Here is a 19,245-nt window from a genome sequence, read left to right as displayed (position 1 = left end):
AAAAATGAGAAGAACATGTTAAAATTTAGAACTCGGAATTATTGTTGTACGCGCAATAGGTTTGGCCATGGTAGGACGTGAAATTACTTGTTAGAAGGAATTACACGGCAGTGTCCACTAACCAGTATGTCAATGTGTGTGTATATATATGGATGAAGAGAAGCAGTGTAAGCTTGGATAACGAAGCACCCAACGTCAAGAAACACATAAAAAATAAAAAAATAAAAAAAAAAGATCGAAAAGAGAGAATGGCGGGAGCGAAGTGGGAGCGAGTCATGGGTAAGGACAAGTGGAGCGGAATGCTGGAGCCTGCTCTTGACCTGGATCTGCGGAAATTCATCCTGACCTGCGGCAACTTCGCGGCCGCCACTTACAACGCCTTCAACAGCGACACCAACACGGCCACCGCCGGAAACAGCCTGTACACGAAGGAGGAGCTGTTCGACAAGGTGGGCCTGGTGGACGCCTCCAAATACAGGATCCACAAGTTCTTATACGCCACCTCGGGACTGGGCGCAGTGAAGGCGGCGTTGTTCGAGACGCCGCGGGGAAACATCCGGAACCCGTGGGACGGCGACCGCTCCTCCAACTGGATCGGCTTCGTGGCGTGCAGCTCCGACCAGCAGATCAAGGCCACGGGGCGGCTCGAGATCTTCGTGGTCCTGCGCGGCACGGTGGTGTCGGCCGAGTGGGTGAGCAACATGAGGATCGGGATGGTGGCCGCGGAGCCGCTTCTGATGCAGTCTCGGACTGCGCGGCTCAAGCTTTTTCCCGACGGGTGGCAGTTCGACCTCCCGTGGATGCGTTGGAACGAGCCGCAGGTGCACGCCGGGTGGATGTCGGTCTACACCTCGACCACGCCCGGGTCGGCCTACACCGCCCAGAGCCTGAGGACTCAGATCCAGTCCGCCGTCGAGGAGCTTGTGGCCGCACACAAGAGTGCGCGCCCCAGCGTCGTGCTGACGGGGCATAGCCTCGGCGGGGCTCTGGCCACGCTGGCGGGGTTCGACCTAGCGGTCAACGCTGTGGCCGGGAGAGACGTTCCTGTGACGGCCTTCGTCTTTAGCTCACCCATGGTCGGCAACTTGGCCTTCAAGGACAAGGTGCTTCAGGTTCCTATGCTGAAGGTCCTGCAGACCAAGATCAAGGACGATCCCGTGCCCAAAGTCCCCGGAACCATCGGATACGTGGCCGTGAACACCGCCGAGCTCGAGGTTCAGGCGCGAAATGCTAAGGGGTTGACTTTCACGCCCATCAAGACTCTGCTGTCAGGGCAATTCCACCTCCACAATATTGAGCTTTTGTTGTATGTTGTCGCCGGGTGGAACGGCCTCAGCAAGGAGTTCAATCTGCAAGTCAAAAGGAGCTTGGCCTTGGTCAACAAGTACACGGGACTCTACAAAAGCCCCCAAGTCCCCGAGTTTTGGTGGAAGGACAAAGACAAGAAAGGGATCGTCTTCGACAAGAATGCCCAGGAGTGGGTTTTCCCTAAGTAACTATTGGATTCTTTCTTATAATATATGCGTATCTACGCACGCATGCGCCGAATAAATGTGGGCTGATCCCTGGGATGATAATACCTATGTACTAGTCTTTTCCCTTGTGACCACCACTTCCTATGTTTGTATTTCTAAGTACACGCGCAGAATAAAATTTATCGATATCTTACTTGCCGCCTTTATATCATTCATTTTATTATTCTTCTGATTATTAGCTTTCTACTAGTTATTAGGTTGAGATCACTGTGTATGTGGCGCTCTTCCGATAGCATTCTAAATTGCATGAAGGGCCCTAGAAAATGACCTAACATCATGAATGAAGGCTTCCTGTGCTGGATTCACATGAACAGACTGATTTAGACTTTCACCCAAGCCTAAATCAGCAACAACGGAAGGACTAATGTTCTTGGTCTTGTCAAGACCATCACCACGACTCATCATGGCATTCACAATGGGTTAATAACCATCACTAGCCAAGCCCTTAAGAACATTCTCCTCACGGGCCTTCTACATTCTTAGTAACCCTAGGATTAGAATCAACATAGTGGTTACCTTGATCTTCAGTTCCGGTGACCACTTCCTCAGGTCTCGCCGAAAACACAGCATGATGATCGCAATCAGATGATGAGCCATCTGATTTCCGACCAAATAAGACATTATTATAGGCTTCTTGTTGTTAGGAGGAGGCACGTCATCGTACTTCACCACAATGCCACGTTTAACAAGATGGGGAGAAATAGATCACTGGTCCATCCTTGAAAGACGAATCTCCGGCTGATCATCGACACTCTTCAAGGATTTTCCCAGAAATATCTTCACACCATGCTTGTTGGGGACAATCTTCTCAGACCCACCTTTACTGATAGCTTTCCTCGTCGTGTGGACACCATTGTCGCGTACATGAGTTTTTAGTGAGGAATTAGGGCAAACTCGAAAGAACAAGAGGGAGACACAAATATAGGATCTTGAAATTTTAAATATGCGTGAAATCAGTAAGAGAAAAATAGTCTATTTTAATCAAGTAACTTTTCTTTGTGAAGTGAGGGTGCATACAAGACACACTGCTACAAAATAGACTTTTTAATGTTGATAGCTTCTCATCACCAAGTTTCACAAAAATTCGACGATTTTAAGTTGGATTTTTATATTTAGATGCGACATGTCGCATCTAAAGATTTTATTGAGTATTGGATGAGACATTTATCGCATCTAAAAGTTGAAAAATCAAGCGGGCTTTATTTCCCTCTTTTATTTTGATGACTAGGCCAACTTTCTCTCTTTTTTTTTTATTTTGTTTGGGTATTTCACTACTACAAATGTTGGATTCTACAACCCATATTCTACAACGCTTACGGCTAAGTGTTGTAGAAACTGGAGATTCTACAACACTTAAAATAAGTGTTGTAGAAACTGAGTGTTTCTACAATGCTTATGGCTAAGCGTTGTAGAAGCTGGGTGTTTCTACAACGCTTATGGCTAAGCGTTGTAGAAGCTTGGTGTTTCTACAACGCTTATGGTTAAACGTTGTAGAAGCTTGGTGTTTCTACAACGCTTATGATAAGTGTTGTAGAAGCTTGAGTGTTGATGATAAGTGTTGTAGAAGCTTGAGTGTTGTAAAATTTCACCATATTTCAGATCTCCCACAACGAAGCGACTATCCGTTGTAGAAGCCTCGCCGCGGTGACGTGTTTTTCTCGCCGCGGCGAGAACTTTCTACAACGGATAATCTAAGCGTTGTAGGATTAGTGAAATTTAATGGACCTCGCCGTGGCGAAGAAGGATTCTCGCCGCAGCGAGAAGAGTTCCAGAAAGCCTTTTTTGGAGAAGATTTTCGTGCCGCGGAGAAGGCTATTTCTCGCCGCGGCGAGAAAATTCTGGGCTTACATTTCAGTAGCCTGGCTGCGGCGAGAAATAGTCTTCGTTGCGGCGAGAGTTCTACAACGCTTACTCTAAGCGTTGTAGAAGCGTTTTAAAACCTAAAAATTTAAATTTTTTCAAAAGGCCCGCCCGAATTTCAGATTTAGTCAATTTTTCCTCTTCATTATTCTTCTTCTTCTTCATTCTTCATTGTTCTTCATTCTTCTTCTCCACCACCTCTCTCTCTCTCTCTCTCTCTCTCTCTCCGCCGTCACTCTTCTTCTCCGCCCTCACCCTCTCTCCGCCTTCACTTCTCTTTCTCTATCCACCATCACTTCTCTCTCTCTCCGCCCTCTCTCTCTTCTTCTCTCCCTTACTCTCTCTCGGCCCTCACTATTCTTCTCCGTCCCCACAAAACCCAAACCTCAAACCAACAAAAGTCACAACCACATACCCATAAACTCCACCACCACGTCAAACTCACACAAGCCTAGGCATCTCCGGCGACAACTCCGACTCTCTCTTTCTTCCACGCCTCCATGCTCCACATCTACACTCCGGGTTAGTTTTTGGTTGAGAATTATGTATAATTTAGGTTGAAAATAAGTGTTTGTTTGGAATTGAGAGTATGGATTGATATAATTTAGGTTGAAACATCATATTTGTTTGATATTTTTGTTGGAATTGAGTTTGCATTTGATATTTAGTTGAAATTGTGGTTCTTAGATTTCATGTCATCCATTACTACTAGTTCTAGCGGTAGCGGTAAAAGAAAAACTAGAAGACGACCACAAAATACACATCGCCGCGACGAGAATTGGGGTAGAACACAGATATTTCTCGCCGCGGCGATGTATATTTTTCGCCGCGGCGAGATAGTTCTACAACGGATATCTTATCCGTTGTAGAATATCTCGCCGCGGCGAGAAATATACATTGCCGCGGCGAGAAATTCTGGAATTTTTTTAAATTGGACAATGGAACTCTATCGTTGTGGAAGCTTCTACAACGGATGTGTAAGCTTTGTAGAAGCCAAGCTTCTACAACGGATATCTAAGCGTTGTAGAAGCTTCTACAACGCTAGATTCTACAACTATTTTTAAGCGTTGTAGGATCTCAGTTTCGTAGTAGTGTTTGTTCTAATAATTAATATTTAGGCATAGTCATATTTTCTTCTTCTTTCTTTCATCTGTGTTGTATCTTAGCTTTTCTATCTCTTTTTTGTGAATTTCACTTGCTCTCTCTCTCTCTCTCTCATATTCTGTCTATCATCTCTTTCTGTCTCACCTCCGCCACCACTCAGTGACGATTTTTTATTTTGACTATGCGAGTCGTGCCGTTGAAGGACGAGTCCGTTTATTTTTGTTATTAATGATTTTTTTGTTTAGGTTTCAATTTTGGTTAGGATTGATAACTTTACTCTGAATAGATTAGTTCGAATAATAACATTAAGAAATACAAGAGTCTGAGTATATAACCCTAAAATAATAACAAAATAGGAATAACTAAAATAACCCCACATAAATAGAATAATAACAAACCCACTATCTCTCTCTCCAACCCTTACCGCCGCCCCTTCCTTCTTCCTCCGCCGCCGTCGCCGCCCCCTTCTTCTTCCTCTGCCGCCGTCGCCGACATCACTCTCTCCTCTCTCTTCTTCTTCCTTTGCCGCCCTCACTCTCTCATCTCTCTTCTTCTTCCGCCGCCCTCACTCTCCCCTCACTCTTCTTATTCCTCCGCCGCCATCACTCTCTCCCCTCTCTCTTCTTCTTCCTCCGCCACTCTTCACAAACCCACTCTCCGCCTCCCTTCTTCTTCTTTCAAACCCACTCTTCACAAACCCATCCTTCAAAAACGCCAAACATTCCCACCTACACAAGCCGACGTCTCCGACCACAACACACAAACTCCATTGACTCTCACGCCCCGTGCTCGTCGTCTTCACTCCGGGTAAGTGTGTTTTTTTATTTAATTTGTAGTTTTATGTTGAAATTAGGTTAGAATTGTGTATTTGTGTCTAAATTGATGTTGGATTTGAGTTAGAATATTTGATTATCTTGAGTATGAGTTGGAATTGAGTTAGAATATTAGATTGAATTTCGGTTTGAGTTTGTGTTGATTTGTTTTGAATTGAAATTGAATTTCGGTTTGAGTTTGTGTTGGAATATTAGATTGAATTTCGGTTTGAGTTTGTGTTGATTTGTTTTTTCATAGATTATGTATACTACTAGTACCGTTAGCGGTAAACGGAGATCCACCAATATCGATGGTCCCGGGAAAAGAAGAAATACTCTTATGCCCAAGGTTAATAAGTGTAAAACTCTTGGTAGGAAAATAAATGTATTATTTGATGAAAAAAATCAACCAATGAATAAGGAGGGAGATGAGTTGTCGAGTTATTTCGGCGTTTTAGCTAGAAAACACGTTCCGATTACGATGCTCGATTGGAGACTAAAAGAGCATAAACAACTAAAACAAAGGATTTGGAATGAAATATGTGAAGCTTTTACGGTTCCTATAATATATAAGCATAATTGTCTTATGAGAGTTGGAGAAGCGGCGAGATTATTTCGACACGAGCTATACAACGATCATGTCAAAGATATCCTCAATGATCCAAGCGCCTTAAAGAGGCCGGAATACGTTTTAAAACGCTATGGAAATATCACCGAAGAGGATTGGATAAAATTCGTTGAGTATAGACGTTCCGAAGTGTTCAAAAAATCATCGGAAAATGGGAAAGAACTAGCCGGGAAGAACGTGTACAAATCTAGAACCGGTCGTAATGGATATCGCAAACTTGATCAAAAAAAGGTTAGATTTATTACATGTTTCATTTTGTTATCCTTGTTTTGTAATATAGCATTTAATTAATTAATTTGTGGATTGTTTGATATATAATATATAGTACGAGGAAACGGGTCAATGGCCTACAAAGGAGGTACTATGGGTTGAGTCGAGAATGAAGGACGAAATCAACTATAAGGATGATAAATATAAGTCAATGGGAGAAAAAATCGTAAGTTTTTTCATTTTGAAATCATCAATTAAATATTATAATCTTATTATGAATTATATGTGAAGGGAAAGTTAACTCAAGAAGTTACGGATGAGTCAATGGGAAGTGTCTTGCAAGACGCTTTGGGAACTAAGGAACATTCCGGTCGTGTTCGTGGACAATCTAAATACTCGTCAAGTTGCAATTCCGTATCTCGCCCTTCAAACTCGACCGATGAGGTAACTAAGTTACGTCGAGAAATGTGTGAGTTAAAAACTTTCATCATGAAAGCTTTAACTCAAAATGGTTTGAGCCTCAAAGATGGTAATGACGAGTTGCCGAGTGTTCTACGTCCCACAAATGAAGATGTTGAGTATGAAAACAATGTTGACGGTGAAGAGATGGCTAAAGGTGATGATGAAGAGATGGCTAAAGATGGTGATGATGACATGGGTAAAAAAGCGACGTCTTTAGGTAATTTTAAATTTTTTAATACAAGGAATAAAGTTAAATATTTTTGTACTTTTTTGAATAACATTAGTGAATTTATTAGATAAACAATCTCAACATGACGTTGCCGTGGATCTCAATGTTGGTGTCGTAGAGCGTTCGCGTGTCGATCCTCTAATTATCGACAAACCCGATAGTGTTCGAGCAAGTTGCTCAATGAATCCAACCACGCCGGTGACACCGTCTTCGGATGACAGCATCGAATGCCTTCTCCTCCTTGATGATTTTGCGAATGGAGGCACGGTTCATGTAGCAAATGGGCGAGCGTACATGAAAGCCGAATCCGTTCATTTCTCATCTTTGGAGGATGTAAACGTACGAGTGAGCGTTGCGGCGGCTTTGATTAAGAAAGCTTTTTTGCCGATCCCCACCGATGAAGCCAAGACTATTGAAGAAGCCGTAGGGGGGTTCGTTAAGTGGCCAAAGAGATTAGTAGAAATCGAAATTACAAAAGAGAGTCGCGGCCCGGTGGTCACACAAGCGTTGAAGGTCGGTGGTGATGGTGAACCTAGCCCCGAAGACGATAAGAAGATTTCATACAAATTGATTAATCCAAAGTTTCGATTGCTAGCACAACATGCCAACCGAATAATGTTACCGAAAGGGGATTCAATCAATGTCAAAGTTTGTGCAAGTATCGCCGTAGTGCCTATTCCGGTGACGTTTGAAGATGTTAGAGAATTCCTTAGATACGAGGATATTGGCGCGTCGTGCATCACAGTTTACATGGGGTAAATATTTCTTTTATATGTTTTTATCTTCTATCAATATATAATATTTCATTTTATTAACTAATTCAATATTTTTTTTTCGTAGTTATCTACAATCCATATTACGCAAAAATAAGCGGAGTGAAGTAATGTGTTTTGTAGAAGCGGGTTTGAGTTGCTACCTCCAAACCAACAACGATGAGGCCCATTTGTCCGAACGAGTCAAGCAAATCGGCAAAATGGTTAGAAATGTAAAACCAAGACAACTAGTTTTGATGCCGTACAATTTAAATGGTCATTGGATGCTTGTTGTCTTCGATCTTTGGAAAGATCAAGCGATGTTCTTCGTCCCGTTGAAGAATAAAATCCCAACCGATTTAAGAAACTTGATAAAAAGGTAAATTAATAACATGTTATTTGACATATTTCATTTACACCAATATTTGTTTTCTAATTTTTTATTAATGTTGTGCGTATAAGGATTTTTTCGGATTTCAAGCTTGAGAACCAAGGCGCTCGAGACAACGGCCAATCAACTTTAATCACTTGTGCTTCGGCTCCTAGACAAATCGGAAACACGGAATGCGGGTATTATGTCTTAAGTTATATGCGTGATATTGTTGGAGTTGGTCTAGATAAACTACAATTGAAGAAGTCATATACACCGGATAACTTAGAAAAAGTTAGAGAAGAGTGGGTATTTTACGTACAAACTTTTATAGAATGTGAATATTAGTTTGATTTTGGATGATGTAGATTTTTTTTTTTATCTTTTGGATGTTTTTGGATATATACTTTGTTTTGGATGTAATTGACATGTTTTGGATGTTTGGATATTTGGTTTTGGATATATTATTTCATTTTCAGGTTTTTTAATTGGAAAACTGTAAAAATAGCTCTCAGGTACAATTTGGCCGCGGCGTGTGATATGTCGTGCCGCGGCAAATTTTCCTGGGAATACAATTCGCCGCGGCGAAACATGTACCTTGCCGCGGCGATTTTTTTTAAAAAAATCAACATTAACTCGCCGCGGCCACGTTACGTGTTCGCCGCGGCGAGATATTCCACAACGGGACAATTGTACCGTTGTGGAATACCTCGCCGCGGCGAACACGAAACGTGACCGCGGCGAGTTAGGCGGAAAAAAAAAACTTTATGTCGCCGCGGCAACGTGTATCGTTCGCCGTGGTGACTAATTCTACAACGGGACATTTGTCCCGTTGTGTAATAGTTCGCCGCGGCGAACAATACACGTTGCCGCGGCGACTGAAATAAATTTGTGGAATTTTTCCACAACGGGATAGTCCCGTTGTGAAATCATGGAAATTTCCACAACGGGATAGTCCCGTTGTGAAATCATAGAAATTTCCACAACGGGACTCGTCCCGTTGTGGAATCATTACTTTTCCACAACGGGACGAGTACCATTGTGGAATCATTCCACATCGGAGGATTCCACAACGGTACAAAACCGTTGTGGAAGCTTTCCACAACGGTTCTGTACCGTTGTGGAATCCCCAGTTTGTAGTAGTGTATGTTTGAAGGCGCCAATTATGACTCAAATCGAGGATATGCAGCGACAAGCGGCGGAGTCAGGCCAAACGTTTGACATAGACCAGGCGGAGCAGTACGCGATGGATACTGTTCTCGGGCAACGTCGAGATTGGTATGTCGGGATAGGTCCCTCGATCCCGAGATCCTCGTATCTCTTGGCTCAGGCTCAGGACGACAGCTCGTCCTCAGGTTCTTCATCGACGCACGTTCCAGATCCAGTGATTAACGAGCTACAAGCAGCGTTGGCCGCACAACAAGCTCAGATGGAGGCGTTTCAGCGACAGTTCTTTGCCTACACACAGCAGCATCCGTCTCCCATGCAGACATCCCCCGCGATGATGCACCCTGGGACGACGCCGCCATCAGCTTCAATGCCGAATGTTCAGACGCCGCCATCCGCTTCAATGCCGAATGTTCATACGCCGTCATCCGCTTCAATGTCAAATGCTGATCAAACGCCAGTTTCGGTAGAATTTCAGCGACATCGTTCGAGCGGCAGCGCACCAGGCCGCCAAGGCGCACGAGCAAGATCTGGCGGAAGAGGAGGCCGTGCATTCCAGAATTGGCAGACTTCGAATAAAAAAGGGAAACAAAAAGAATAGATTGTAATTTTTTTAATTTATTGAACGTAAATTATCAAATTTTATGAATTTAATATTAGAATTTCTATTAAATTATTTATATAATTATTCTAATTAATATTATTCAAATTATTTATTTAATTTAACAAAAAAATTATTTAATTAATTTTTAAATAATTTTTTAAATTATAATTTTTATATATTTAATAGGCTGGTTCTATTAGAATCAACATTTAAAAAAAAAAAACTACAGACAATCAGATGCGACTAGTCGCATCTGATACCTTCGCGGGAAGAGTATCAGATGCGACTAGTCGCATCTGATTGTACTAACACCCGCCAAAATATTAGGCAGGGAATTACTATCAGATGCGACTGGTCGCATCTGATACTTTTACCGCGAAGGTATCAGATGCGACTAGTCGCATCTGATACTATAATTCACGCTTTAATATCTTATTTTGGAGGATATTTAGGTGCGACGTTTGGTGCGACTAGTCGCACCTAAAATGTCGCACTTGATAGTGATGACTTTCAGGTGCGACATTGGTGCTTTCAGGTGCGACTTTTGTCACACCTGATGCTATTAATTGTACTAGTGCAAGGACCAAGCTCACAGGTGATGTATTCTCCATTACTCTTACCAGAACCGCTAAAAAGTGGTATCGTAAGTTGAAGCCGAACTCAATCGGATCATGGAAGTAAATGTGCGATATCTTCATTGATCAGTTTGTAGGATATCGAGCATGGATGCACCTAAAGAAAGGTTGTTGGCTATCCGACAACGGTCAGATGAATCCTTAAAAAATTACACCAATCATTACTCGGAACAGGCCATTCTAGTGGACGATCTAAATGGAGATTTTAGATTGTCTAGTATTACCTCGGGGTTGCGTAACGACTCGGACTTCTGATGGTCCTTACAGAAAACCGGACCTAAAGACTACAAGAAGTCCTTCTGAAAGCTCAGAAGTACATAAATGTCTAAGAAGCAAGATCGGCAGTAGATTCTATTGGAAGGCTGATCGGCATACAACAAAGAAAAATAAAAGTGATCAATTTCCGAGCAAGCCATTCTCGAGCTAGTATGATAAGTATCATCCACTGACCATGGGGATAGATGAAGTCTTTGCACTCACCGAACATCAAGAGAATTTCCCAAAACCGGCTAAGATCAAGAAGGATATTACAAAAGGAGATCACACCATGACATCGGCCATAACACTACGGATTGCTTCAACCTGAATGATGCAATAGAAGCTTTGATCAGAAGAGGAAAGCTGTAGAAATACCGAGTCGATGATCCAACCAAAATGCCGACAAGTCTGACAAGGCCTATAACGAGATTGCCATCATAGCTGGAGGGCCTCACATCGGTGAAAGTTCCCGTTGGGCTCAGAAGAACTACATCAGGGAAGCAGATTCACACTCAGCGCTGGTAATGTTCACCTCAGAGGAAAGACCAACCAAGTCTCTTAACAAAGAAACAAAAGAAATCGTCTTCTCCGGGAAAGATGGAAAGTGGGTTCACTTCCTACACAATGATCCGATAGTCATCAAGGCAATAATCGAGAATCATGTGATCGGAAGGATACTCGTCGACAATGGAAGCTCGGTCGACATATTATATGGAGAGACTTATGAGAAAAAAAATTTAAAATAGAATACCAAAGTGCAATTAAGCTATGTAATATATATTCCTAATAGTAAAATAAAAGAAAATGGACGTATCAGGTCTTGACAAGTTTTCATGATCATAGTTGGAGTAGGAAAAGAAAGGGACGTACTAGGAAAGTCAATTTACTCGGTCATCACAATGTATATATATACAAATTTGAAAATTGACTATCACATACGCAACTTCTACTTAATCAGTTAGCCCAAGTAGATTTTAGGCATGGATGAGTAATTGTGACCTTGTTCTTGGCGTCTTACGGTTAATTTATTGTTGTCAATTTTAAATAAGAGTGTCATTTTTTCATAATCGATGCATAACGCTATTACAGTTGCGGATATAAAATAAAATACAGTGTTTACATTAATAAACAAAAGTCTCATTAAAATATTTTGATAACATTTTTCAAATGCAATATTAAAGAATTTTTGAGTAATCACATCTACTTGGACGATAAAATTGCAGGCTTTACAAATGAAAATTTACAGAAATAATATATAGCTGACGTTATGTTCCAATGAAAAAAACTACAATAATTTTTCTACTTAAACAGCTAGGGTCAAAATTAAAAGGAAATCTGACGAATCTAAATTAGGGGTAAATATCTAAATATAGAATAAGAAATTGAATTACGAAAAAAATTTAAATTAACATATTATGAAAGTCCAAGATGTGTATTCCTAATAGTAAAATAAAATAAAATAATAACAAAAATATCTACCAGTGGCGTATCCGGTGTCGACTAGTATTTTTAATCTACATCCTTAGCGATATATTTACTTGAATTACAAGGAAGAAAAAAATAGAGGGATATATTATATCGCTAATATATTCTAATTTTATAAATAAAATAAAATAAAATAAAATGGCAGAAATATTATGCACGTGTCAGGTGTTGACAAGATTTGGTGATCATAGTCGGAATAGGAAAAGAAAGGGAAATACTAGGAAAGTCACTCTTACTCGGTGTGTATATATATGATCATTGAGAAGTAGCTAGTGGTATGATCTATCTTTTGTCGTCCAAGTTGATCAGAGCGTAGGAGTGTAGTGTAGCGTCTGGTTCAAATAAAGTTTAGCAATGGCCATCAACGTTAGTGATTGTGAGGAGGGTTCGAGAGAGGAAAGAGTCTCAGCGATGAAATTACGCTACGCCAATCTGATTGTCAAGGCTCAACAAACTCTATCGGAAGTTCAAACAAAGAGAGTGAGAGAAACAGTCAATCGAGAAGTGATTTCAGAAACAAGAATGGGTGATCAGAGGTCAGTTCGAAGAAGAAAAGCCGATTTCTCAGAGTTCAAGTGGCTGCAAGAGACGAGTCAGTCTCGAAGACCCGATATCTTGCGTCGGAGAATGGAGATCGAGAAGAAGGAGAGAGAGTCAAAGAAAAAAGAGGAAGATCCGAAGAAAGATCCAGCGAAGGTCAAACGCCTAAGAGAAGCGGCTCGGATTGCGATCAACAACATCACCAAAACTGTGGATTTCGACAATCTCAGTGTCATGAAGGAGTTCGAGGATCTCACTGGTTGCCCATCCACTCTTTGCTCAATTTCAAGCCCTAATTGTAAACCATATCTAGCTAGGTTTCGTTAGTACTTCGATATCTCACAAGATGTAATTGTTTATATGCATGTTTCTTGAAATACAATCAAATTAGTTCACTGATTATTAATTGTAGCTTATTTCTTTCGTTTGTGTTTGTATATATCGTTATTGAACAACAATTCCGATTTACGTAAATATCGTCAACGATGTCAAAATACAAAATCGTTTGTGTTTGTAAGTCAATTCTTGATCGAAAGATTTATGTTTGAGAGACTCAATCTCAGCCATCTAATAATCTTCACAACTAACATCTAACGCATTGAATATGTTCAATAGACAACAATACTAAATACAAAATTCAAACACCCAACTATTTCCTGTAAAGATGAAAACATCGAACACCCATGGTTTCATGGTGATGTATTCCCAAGAATTGCGATCGAACCGTACATACAATTTTAAAAGCTCAACCAACTTCATTGATGCCCATGGAATCGAACAAACTAGATAGTGTATGTCATTTGATTAGTGCAATATTAGCTTCATCAACGAGAGCAGTCAACGAGGCGATTAGCAACAGAGAACTTCAACCTGAACTGGGCCACGAAAGAAAAATGAAGGCTGAGAAAAGGATATCAGAAAGAAATTATATAAAAATTCAATAATTAAAATATATTAAAGAAAATTATACTTTAACGTAGTGTAAGGAAAGCTGATGATATAGTACTTATGGGCACTAAAGTAAAACATAATAATAATAAAAATATATATATATATATATATATATATATATATATATATATATATATATATATATATATATATATTGCCAACTAACTAGCTATGTTGTAAATGAGACAAGCCTCTTAGGGCTTGTCATATTGAACTGAACCAAGAATTAGAGATGAGAGAGCATAATTTATCTTTTTCTTTTTGTAAATTATCACTAGTAGAAAAATGGCTTTTAATGGCGCCTCTTTAATGGCGTTAGTGAAAAAAAACGCCATTAAAGGTAATTATTGTATTTTCGAGATTGTGATTAAAGCAAAAGACGAATTAGAGAACGCCATGTCACTTTTGGAAGAGGTACAACAAAAAAATATTCATGGCGTTTAAATTTGAAACGCCATTAAAAAAATGTAAACCAACCATTGAAGGCCATGTGGTTAAAATTATATATGATGGCATTTAAAATAAAAACGTCATTAAAAATGTTAAAATTTCGTTGTCACTTTAGCGTATAATCCAATCAGCTGTTGACACGTGGGAATTGTATATATAATAGCGTTCCTTTTTCAAACGCCAATAAAAGATTTACACCAAGCCACGCGGCAGCCACACGGCGTTTTGTGGTTGGGGGAGTTGTAATGGCGTGCAGAATTTGAACGCAATTAAAGATGTGTTTAATTTATTTTTAACTCTCAACAAATACATAACGCACACCATTAAAAAAAATATCGCACTCTACCATACTCTGAAACACATGCCCAGACCAAGCGACTCCGACTGTCCGCTGCACATCGCCACCGGGTCTTGACGCTGCTTCTCGTCGCTATTCGCCGTCGCTAATCTTCTACGGTCGCCGCTCCTCACCGATGGCCAAAAGATTGTCAAACACTCTGAGATTAAGCGACGAACAGTCCAACTCTCCGCTGCACATCACCGTCGGGCATCGACGCTGCTCGTCGCCGTCATTCTCCGTCGGTTATCTTCTATTGTCTCCGCTCCTCTCGGATAGCCCAAAATATTTTTAGGACCGGCCTGCCACAATAGAATCAAAGGTTAGGGTTTTTATTTTATTTTATAATCTTTCATGGTTGAATTATTTTGTAAAGGAACCATGAGTATTTATACGACACTGCTCAAGATTACTCATTGGTTTGAATGGCTTTGCTTTTTATTGTCCCAAGAATAGCACTTTAAAATCCAATTACACAGAATTTATGCATGTGTTTCTCTTGAATTGTTATCTGCGTTTAAATAGCGAATTGGGATAAAGGGAATTCGAAAAGATCCATGGTTTTGCGAGGATTACACACTCGTCGAGCATAGGGAAGATGGTGAAGTAAATCTGGATGATGTTTGTGCAGTTTTTGATGAAATTGAGGTTAACCTTCCTTTTTTTATTCTTTTTTATTTTTATTTTACAAGTGAATGGTGCATTTCATGAGACGAGTTAACTGAAAATACTTGGTACGCAGAAAATTTAAAAGTTGGTATAACTTTGCATATTGATATCGTTATATAACTTTAGAGCGGTATTTTGCAGGACATGTTCGTAGCCGAGCAGTCCCGGAATAGTAATGTCGGTCCCTCGATAATGAATGCATTTGAAATGATAACCTTATCCCAAGGTCTAAATCTATCTGCACTTTTTGACAGACAACAGGTACATCTTTGATAATCATGGCATTTTTCAGCATTGTTTGCTTCCATAATCTTCTTTACGAATTTTATTAAACCAAAGTGATGTTTTCAATTTTTAAATTTTTTTAAAATTCTTGTAGGATTATGTAAAGCGACAAACGCGCTTTGTTTCTCGTAATCCTGCAAAATTTATAATTTAAACCATTGAAGCTGTTGCAGGGTCGATGGGTTTTAAAGTCCATACACGAGGTTACAAGGTAAAGTAGCTTGTTATAGATATTTATATATTTCCATGATCTGCTCTGCTGTGAGACGTTCAACTAATAATCGCAAAATGGTTATTGTTTTCAATTTAATTATTTTTTGCTTGTATAGATGAGACTAGAAGGTGTATCGGAATATAGAACCGGACAATTTGCTGTAGTTTTGGAGGTATCTTCAATAGTTTTTTTTTTTTTCTTTTTTTTTTTTCATTCTATGGAAATAGAACAGCAGCTATATAAATATACCTTTAAATTCCAAACAGGTCTTCGAAGTTGCTCCGTTGCTTTTTATGGTAGACATTCGAAAGGCTGCCGGGGATACACTTGAATATCACAAGGTACTCCTTTTCTTTGGATTGCGCATATTAAACGCCTCATTTATCATATTTCTTTACATGATTTTAAAATTTTCGATCATTGCTCCAGGTATAAACCTTTAAATTCGAGTACTTGTACTAAAAAAAAGCGTTTAGAATAAAAGCGAGGTCGTTTTTCTTATATTTGTTCTCTGTTCTGCAGCAAAAACGGAGCAGAGTTTGGTGTTCGAGCTAGTATCTTAGTGGAGATTTGTTCCAAGGTTCATTCTTCCAATCTCTCATCACTCAGCCTGAAATCCAGTGTTCATCAAGGTAAGAGATTGTATGTCATGATTTTGTTTCTGAAACTATTCTGCTGTTGGTTAGTCTGACATGATTCGTTAACGAGAATAGTTACACATTCTCTCAGATCATCTCCGCTTGTTCTTCTCTCTAAACTCTTTACGTTTCTCCTCTCTTAAAGTTGAAAAATGGTCATTTTCTGTTTCTTCTCTCAAAAGTTGTAAACTCGGTAATTTCATTTAGAAATATCTTAGTAGATGTTAGCTGCATATATAATTTTGTCTTTCATAAGCATTGGTGTTTAATTCTGAAGCTTATATTATCACAAGTTTTGAGTATTAATTCTGAGAAGAAATTAAACATCGGTTCTTTTGTTGTTGAAGCTTTCAAGCTCATCGGCGGTTATGAAGAAGAATAGGACGTTGAAGAACTCTAAAGAAGAGGAATATATGAAGAAGAAGAAGAAAAAGAAGGAGACGAAAAAACCGAGTGTTGACGTCTCTTCAGAAAGCGACGACTCCGGCGAGCCATGTCGATTACTAGGTTGTGTTTCTACAAGATAATGTTGGACAAAGACCTGTCCCAAAATGCGCTTGTAAGTCTAACTCATTTTATATTAGTCATTTTATATAGATAATGTTGGACTGGGTTTGAACAGCTTATAAATTAGTCTATCTGATCCATGAATAGCAAGTTATCTGATATGGATAGGTAGAGAAAGTTTATCCTTTTCCTTCATTTCTTGAATGGAAGTTTATACATGTGAATATTACTTGTTTGCTCTTTGTTTGTCTGTTTTCTTTTAAATATGATTGGTAAATAATGAAGTTATAGCATTTTTTTTAATTGCATGGTGTGAGAGAGATTTGAGGGTAGATTATGTCTCAATATTTAATTATATTTTTTGTTGGTTTTATTAATTGAAAGCTGTGATATTTGTGTTTGCCTTAATGTAATAACACAATCCGAGCCCGATGCAGGAACTTCTGGAGAAGTTTGTGTCGTTACACGGCGCAAGTCTGCCGAGCTCGGTGCTCCTCAAGACTCACTCTGGTCTTGAATGGAAAGTCAAAGTGGTCAAAGGCCACGGAAGAATCTGGTTGCACAAAGGATGGCCAGATTTTGAGGGAGCACTACCGCTTGGAGTTCGGACACGTGCTGAGTTTCCAATATATCCCAAACTCCGCTTTCAAAGTCTCGATCTTCGACCGATCAACTTGCGAGATACACCATTTTCGGCAAGCTCCTAGAAGAGAGCGAGAACTCCTGATGGTAATTCCTTTCTCTCCCGACTCGGTAATCAGAATTTTAATAACAAGCTTATAGCTAGGGGGTATAAATGAATATACTTAGATGTTGTGATATTTTGATAATAGTTTGCTATAGAAAATTTAGAAGTTATAAGATATGAGTGTCTTGATTTCCATCATTTTGTAATTCCTTCCTTATAAATGTTACTAAAATATCAGCTCATTACAGTTTTGTGTTTTGTGTTTTTATTTTATTTTAACAGCTACCAGGAAAAGGTCTAGATCATGTTCGTGCGGCTGCTGACATTGGCAGAATTTTTAATGGCGTTTAAAAAATGAAGGCCATTAAATGTCTCAGTGTTCACGTGGCTGCTGACATGGCAGAACTTTTAATGGCGTTTAAAAAATAAAGGCCATTAAATGTCCTAGTCCACGTCGTCACATTTAATGACGTTTTTTCATTTAAGCGCCATCGTAGACTTTTAATGACGCCTCTTTTAATGGCGCTTATAAAGTGCCATTAAATATATTTAATGGCGCATTTTGAACGCCATTAAAGGCCTTTTTTCTACTCACTACTACAAAAATAGGATTCTACAACGCTTAAAAAACGTTGTAGAATGATTCTACAACGCTTCTTAAGCGTTGTAGAATCCTGCGTTGTAGAAGCTTCTACAACGCTTTAAAATCCGTTGTAGAATCCAACAGCTTTCTACAACGCTTAATTATCCGTTGTAGAAACTACGCTTCTACAACGGAATCTTAAGCGTTGTAGAAGCTTCTACAACGGTCTAATTCCATTGTGTAATTTTAAAATATTTTCACACATGTCGCCGCGGCGACGTATATTTTTCGCCGCGGCGACGTGCTTCTACAATGGATTGATTTTCCGTTGTAGAAGGACCTCGCCGCGGCTAGAATTATACGTCGCCGCGGCGAGTTATTTGCCGCGGCGAGGTACGTTCCGAGCCGCGGCGAGAACATTCTACAACGGATATTCAATCCGTTGTAGAAGCACGTCGCCGCGGCGAAAAATATACGTCGCCGCGGCGAAGTCAAATCTTAGCCGCGGCGAGATGATTCTACAATGGATATAATGCGTTGTAGGAAGGCGATGAATTTTTTTTTAAAAACTCGCCGCGGCGAAGAAAAAATCTCGCCGCGGCGAGACTAAGATTTCTAATTTGCTTGCTCTCGGTATCTTGTCTCGCCGCGGCGAGAAGTATAGTTCGCCGCGGCGAGAATCATTTATTTTCAATCCACAATTTGTTTTTTACACGATACTAGCACCTGAAAATAATCTTCAATACAAAAAATATCTAATATATACATTCATCTCAAATATCCTCATCTTTAAAACATTCAAAATCTAATATATACATCTTCGAAAAAACTAGCTAATCGTCACAGTTAATAAATGTTTGTACATAAGTTACCCATTCTTCCATAACTCTCTCTAAATCCTCTTTTGTATAGGATTTCTTATTTTCTAATTTTCCTACACCTCCTACGACTATATCACGCATATAAGAAATGACAAAATAACCCGCATTCCGTGTTTCCCGTTTGTCTCGGAGCGTCCCAAGCCTTGATGTACGTTGATTGCCCGTTACTATTGGCGTTTTGATGCTCGAGCTTGAAATCAACAAGAACCCTATATAACACGGAGATTATAAGAGAAAAAACATCTAGAACGGTTTATAATAAAAATTATTTAAGAAATCAAAATATTACCTTTTTATCAATCGATTTAAATCCGTTGGGATTTTATTTCTCAACGGGTCAAAGAACATAGCGCTATTTCTCCAAAGGTCGAGGACAACGAGCATCCAATGC

The 19,245-nt window shown here is 39.8% G+C and overlaps 1 pseudogene; it reads left to right on the top strand.

Moving 5' to 3' along the window:
- The first annotated feature begins 248 nt into the window (after nucleotides 1-248).
- On the top strand, nucleotides 249-1,496 carry LOC149407056 (phospholipase A1-IIdelta pseudogene; annotated as a pseudogene).
- Nucleotides 1,497-19,245: the final 17,749 nt, after the last annotated feature.

Source organism: Urtica dioica, chromosome 1 (assembly GCF_054948205.1).
Source record: "Urtica dioica subsp. dioica isolate 48M chromosome 1, U.dioica_male_clone48M_v1_H2, whole genome shotgun sequence".
Classification (NCBI taxonomy): Eukaryota; Viridiplantae; Streptophyta; class Magnoliopsida; order Rosales; family Urticaceae; genus Urtica; species Urtica dioica.
The sequence above is the reverse complement of the archived record's forward strand: the minus strand, read 5'-3'. Positions and strand labels throughout refer to the sequence as shown.